The following is a 6,000-nucleotide window of genomic DNA, read 5'->3' on the forward strand; positions in this document are numbered from 1 at the left end:
GGATCATTGTATTGATCTGAGTAGGCAAGTCTTTCACCATTGATCATCATTTCAACCTGGCTATTACGGTGCACAATGATCTCCTAGTCCTCACTTCTCACTTCATGTAGGTCTTGCCGTATTTTTCTGAAACCACCAACTTGTCATTTCTTATAGCACAGTACTCTATCACAACCCTATGCCGTAACTTATTTAGCCATTCCCCAATTGATAAGCAACCCCTCAATTTTCCTTTTTAAAAATATTTAATAGTATTTAATTTTTTTCCAATTACATGTAAAGGTAGTTTTCAGCATTCATTTTAATAAGATTTTGAGTTCCAAATTTTTCTCTCTCTCTCCCTTTTCTCCCCACCCCCACCCCAAGACAACAAGCAATCTGATATAGGTTATACATGTACTATCATGTTAAACATATTTCCACATTAGTCATGTTATAAAAAAGAATCAGAACAAAAGGGGAAAAAACAATGAGAAAGAAAAGACAAAAAAGTAAACATAGTCTGCTTTGATCTGCATTCAGACTCCATAGCTCTTTCTCTGTATGTGGTTAGTTTTTTCCATCATGACTCTTTTGGAATTGTCTTGGATCATTGAATTGCCGAGAAGAGATAAGTCCATCATAGATGATCATCATACAATGTTGCTGTTATTGTGTACAATGTTTTCCTGGTTCCGCTCACTTTACTCAGCATCAGTTCATGTAAGTCTTTCTGTGTTTTCCTGAAATTAACCCGCTCATCATTTCTTATACCACTATAGTATTCTATTACATTCATATACCACAACTTGTTCAACCATTGCCCAAGTGATGGGCATCCTATCAATGTCCAATTCTTAGCTACCACAAAAAAGAGTTTCTATAAATATTTTTATACATATGGGTCTTTCCCCCTTTTTATGACCCCTTTGGGATACAGACCTAGATGTGGTATTGCTGAATCAAAGGGTATATTCACAGTTTTTTAGCCTTTTGAGCATAGTTTCAAATTGTTCTCCTGAATGGATCGATTAGTTCACAACTCCATCAACAATGAATTAGTGTTCCAATTTTCCCACACCTCCAACACATATCATATTCCTTTACTGTCATATTAGTAAATCTGATAGGTGGGAGGTGGTACCTCAGAGTTGTTTTAATTTGCATTTCTCTAATCAACAGTGGCTTAGAGCATTTTTTCATATGACTATAGGTAGTTTTAATTTCTCCATCTGAAAACTGCCTGTTCATATCCTTTCACCATCTATCAGTTGATTCCCTCAATTTTCAATTCTTTGCCACCACAAAAAGAACTGCTATAAATATTTTTGTACAAATAGGTCCTTTACGAACCTAGTAGTAAGTCCTAGATGAGTCAAAGGATATGCATAGTTTTTAGTATACTTATTTTCCCTCATCCTCTCCAACATTTTTTATTTCTGATAGCTTTGAGGTAGTACCTTAGAGTTGTTTTAATTTGCCTATCTCTAATTAATAGTGATTTAGAGCATTGTTTCATATGACTATAGATAGCTTTGATTTCTTCTTTTGAAAACTACCTACTTATATCCTTTGACTGTTAATTGAGGAATGGCTCATATTTTTATAAGTTTGACTCAGTTCTTTACTTGGTATATATTTTAAAAATGAGGCCTTTATCAGAGAAACTTGCTGCAAATTTTTTTATATTACTTCATTGTCTATGGTACCTTTTAGCAAAATGTACTTTTCTGATTATCCCTTTTAATTAGGTCTATTTTTCCTTTTGCTTTATCTGAGATTGTGATTGCCTTTTTTAGTTCAGCTGAAGCATATTAGATTTTGTGCCAGCCCTTTATTTTAATTCTGTGTGTGTCTTTCTGTTTTAAGTGTGTCTCTTATAAACAACATAATGTTGGATTCTGGTTTCTAATTCATTCTCCTCTCTATTTCCATTTTATGTGTGAACTCACCCTATTTACATTCACAGTTATGATTGCTAATTGTGTATTTACCTCCATCCCATTTTCTTCTGTTTCTCCTTCCCTCTCTCTTTTTATCCTGCCCCTCCTCAAGTCTATTTTGACTATTTAATCACTGTTTCCCTTAATCTGTGCTCCCTTTTATCATCTTCCTCCTTTCTCTTATCTTCCTCCCCTCCAATTTCCCTATTGGTTAAGTTATATTTCTATACACAACTGGATGCATATATATGTATATATATATATGTATGTATGTATGTATGTATGTATGTATGTGTGCATATATACATTCTTCCCTCTGAACCAATTTCAATGAGAGTAAGGTTCAAACATTGGCCCCCAAAATTTTCACCTCCCTTATAAAAGCTTTTCCTTGTGTGCTTCTTTTTTTGTGAGAAAATTTTCCCCATTTTGCCTCTCCCTCCCCCTTCTCTTAGTACATCACTCCTCCCTCCATTTTGGGGGGGGGATCATTCCAACATAATCAACTCACATCCATTCCCTCTATGTTAACTCCTTTTAACTGCCCTAATAATGATAATGTTCCCAGGAATTAAATGTATCATCTTCTCATGTAAGAATGTAAACAGTTTAGCTTTATTGAGACTGTTATGGTCACTCTTTCATGCCTATCTTCTTATGCTTCTCTTGAATCTTGTGTCTGAATATCAAATTTTCTATTTAACTCTGGTCTTCTCATCAGAAATGCTTGAAAATTCTCTATTTCATTAAATTCCCATTTCCCCCCTGAAGGATTATATTCAATTTTGCTGGGTAATTTATTCTTGATTACAGTCCTAGCTCCTTTGCCCTCTGGAATATCATATTCCAAGCCCTTTGCTCCTTCAACATGGAAACCACTAAATTTTGTGTGATCTTCTCTGTGGCTCCACAATATTTGAATTGTTTCTTTCTGGCTGCTTGAAGTATTTTCTCTTTGACTTGGGAGCTCTGGAATTTGGCTATAATGTTCCTGGGAGTTTCCATTCTGGGATCTCTTTTGGGAGGTGATTGGTGGATTCTTTCTATTTTTATTTAATCCTCTAAATCTAAGATATTGAGCAGTTTTCCCTGACAATTTCTTGAAATATAATGTTAGCTCTTTCTTTGATCATGGCTTTCAGGTTGTCCAATAATTCTTAAATTATTTCTCCTTGCTCTATTTTCCAGGTCAATTGATTTTCCCAATGAGATATTTTATGTTTTCTTGTATTTTTCCATTCTTTTGATTTTGTTTGACTGATTCTTAATGTTTCACAGAGTTATTAGCTTCCACTTGCCCAATTCTAATTTTTAACAAATTGTTTTCTTTAGTTAGCTTTTGTACCTCTTTTTCCATTTGACCAATTCTACTTTTTAAGGAGTTGTTTTCTTCAGTGTATTCCCCACCCCCCCGCCATTTTGTAAATTGTGTTTTTAAAGTAATTGTTCAATTTTTCTTCTACCTTTCTTATTTGACTTTAAAAATACTTCTTGAGCTCTTCCAAGAAGACTTTTGGGGCTTGACATTCCCCTTTGAGATTTTGGATGTGGGTATACTGACAATATTGTCCTCTCCTAAATTTGTGTTTGTCACCAAGATATTTCTCTATGGTCATTGTTTTTCTTTCTTGCTTTTTGCTCATGTTGTTTGCCTTTTTCCTGGCTTTTAAAGTTGATCTCTGCTTCTGAGGCATAAGGGCACTGTCCCAGGATTCTTGTGCTGGGACCTAGGGGCCTGGTTATTGGTTTTGTGTGCTGGTAGTTTACCTGGTGCTGAGCTGGAGCTGGTGGTGGTGGCTGGTGTTGGCACTTGCCTGCTCCACCACCCTGGAGGTCAGGACCTCCTGCTGGTTTGGTGAGGTGGGGCTTGCCACTGGCTTGCTGGGACACCTCCTGTCCTACACTGGTCTTCTTCAGCTACAGCAAGAGGAACCTTTCCCTTAAACTCCCTAGCCTCCAAAGCTAAAAGACTACTGCACCTCATCTTTCTGCTGACTCCAAGGTTTCAGGATTTTTCCTGGGGCAATATTCTCTGGGTTTTTCAAGATCAATAAGGGAGGGTGAGAGTGACTTACTGCTTCCTCCACCATCTTGGTTCCCAGAAAATGAAATAGGTGACTTTCACACATTTCGTCTGTGGGCTGATAGTTCCAGGAGCAGCCACTGCCACTGCCACTACCGCCATTACTGTTGCTGCCAATTCAGTCACTCCCAAGGCCTGCTCTTGGTTTGCTGGGGCCTGGGCCGTATTGAGACACCTTGCACTGGACTGCGCTTCGCTCTCACCCAGTCCACCCAACACATTCTGCTGACCTTCTAAGCTATGTTTGGGCTAAGTTTGTCTATGGTCTGAGAAATCTGGAAACCACCACTGCTGCCAGTGATTCAATCCTCTCAGGTCTGCTCTGGCTTTGCTAGGGCTGAGTCTGCACCAGTGCAGCCTGCGCTAGACTGCCCTTCTCCCTCAGCTCTGGTGCAACCAGACCCTTCTTGTGGACCTTCCAGTTTGTCTTGGCCTGGAAATCGACCTCTCTGTCTCTTTGTGGGTTCTTCCACTTTAGAATTTGTTCAGAGTCACTTTGTAAAAGTATTTAAAGAGGTTTGGGGGAGAGCTCAGGTGAGTCTACGCTTTCACTTCACCATCTTGGCTGTACCCCGTCAGTTGATTTTCCAATGAGATATTTCACATTTTGTTCTTCTTTTCTTCTTTGACTTTGTTTTATTGTTTCTTCATGTCTCATGGAGTCATGAGCTTCCACTTGCTGTGTTCTAATTTTTAAGGAATCATTTTTTTTCAGTGAATTTTTATGCCTCCTTTTCCATTTGGCCAATTCTGTTTTTTAAGGTATTATTTTCTTCGGTATTTTTTATGCCTCTTTTTATTTATTTTAAAAATTTTATTTATTTATTTTTAGTTTTCACCATTCACTCCACAAGCTTTTGAGTTTTAAATTTTCTCCCTTTCCCTACCCTCTCCCCTCCCCAAGATGGTGTGCAATCTGATATAGGCTCTACTTATACATTCATATTAAACATATTTTTGCATTAATCATGTTGTAAAGAAGAATTAGAACCAATGGGAGGAACCACAAGAAAGAAGAAACAAAACAACAACAACAACAAAGAGCAAATAGTATGGTTCGATCTGCGTTCAGACTCTGTAGTTTTCTCTCTGGATGTGGACAACATTTTCCAACATGAGTCTTTTGGAGGTGTCTTAGATTTTTACATTGCTGAGAAGAACCAAGTCTATGAAAGTTAGTCATTGCACAATGTGGCTGTTACTTTGTACAGTGTTCTCCTGGTTCTATTCACTTCACTCAGCATCAGTTCATATAAGTCTTTCCAGGTTTTTCTGAAGTCTCCCTTGTGCCTCTTTTTACCAAGCTGTTAATTCTCTTTTCATAATTTTCTTCAATCATTCTAATTTCTTTTCCAAATTTTTCCTCTACTACTCATCTCTTCCTTTATCTCTTCCAGTAATTCTTGTTGGACTTGGGCTCAATCAGAATTTTTCTTTCATGCTTTTTGGAGATCTTTTCTCATTGTTGTCTTCTGAATTTATTCTTGTTCTTCCCTGCCACCATAGTAGTTTTTTATGGTCAAATTCTTTTTTGTTGTTTGCTCATTTTCCCAGCGTATTTCTTGATTTTTAACTTTATGTTAAAGTTGGGGTCTGTTCATCTGGGGGGAGGAATGCATTATCTCAAGCCTCAGGATTTTTTTGTGCTGCTGTTTTTAGAGTTAGTTTTAGAGGGATTTTCAAGTTTTTGGTGCTTCCAAGGTAGTGTGATCCTGGGAGAGGTATGGTAACTGCTCTCCTAGTCTTCACCCTAATCTTTACCAGCCAAGGGCCCCTGATTCCCTGCAGCCACAAATGCTAGGATTATCTTTGCCTTGGAACTGCAACCTTGTGACTAACCCCTGTTCCCTTGTGACTGACCCCCACTGCTCCTCTGTGCTCTGGAACTGCAACTCAGAATTGTATATGGGCAATTGAGTTGCCAATTAGTGCCAGTGGTACCCAGTGCCAACAAAGAGGCCCCTGGAATCTCTTTCTGACCAGTTATCTGACCCC

This window comes from Trichosurus vulpecula, chromosome 8, assembly GCF_011100635.1.
Source record: "Trichosurus vulpecula isolate mTriVul1 chromosome 8, mTriVul1.pri, whole genome shotgun sequence".
NCBI lineage: Eukaryota > Metazoa > Chordata > Mammalia > Diprotodontia > Phalangeridae > Trichosurus > Trichosurus vulpecula.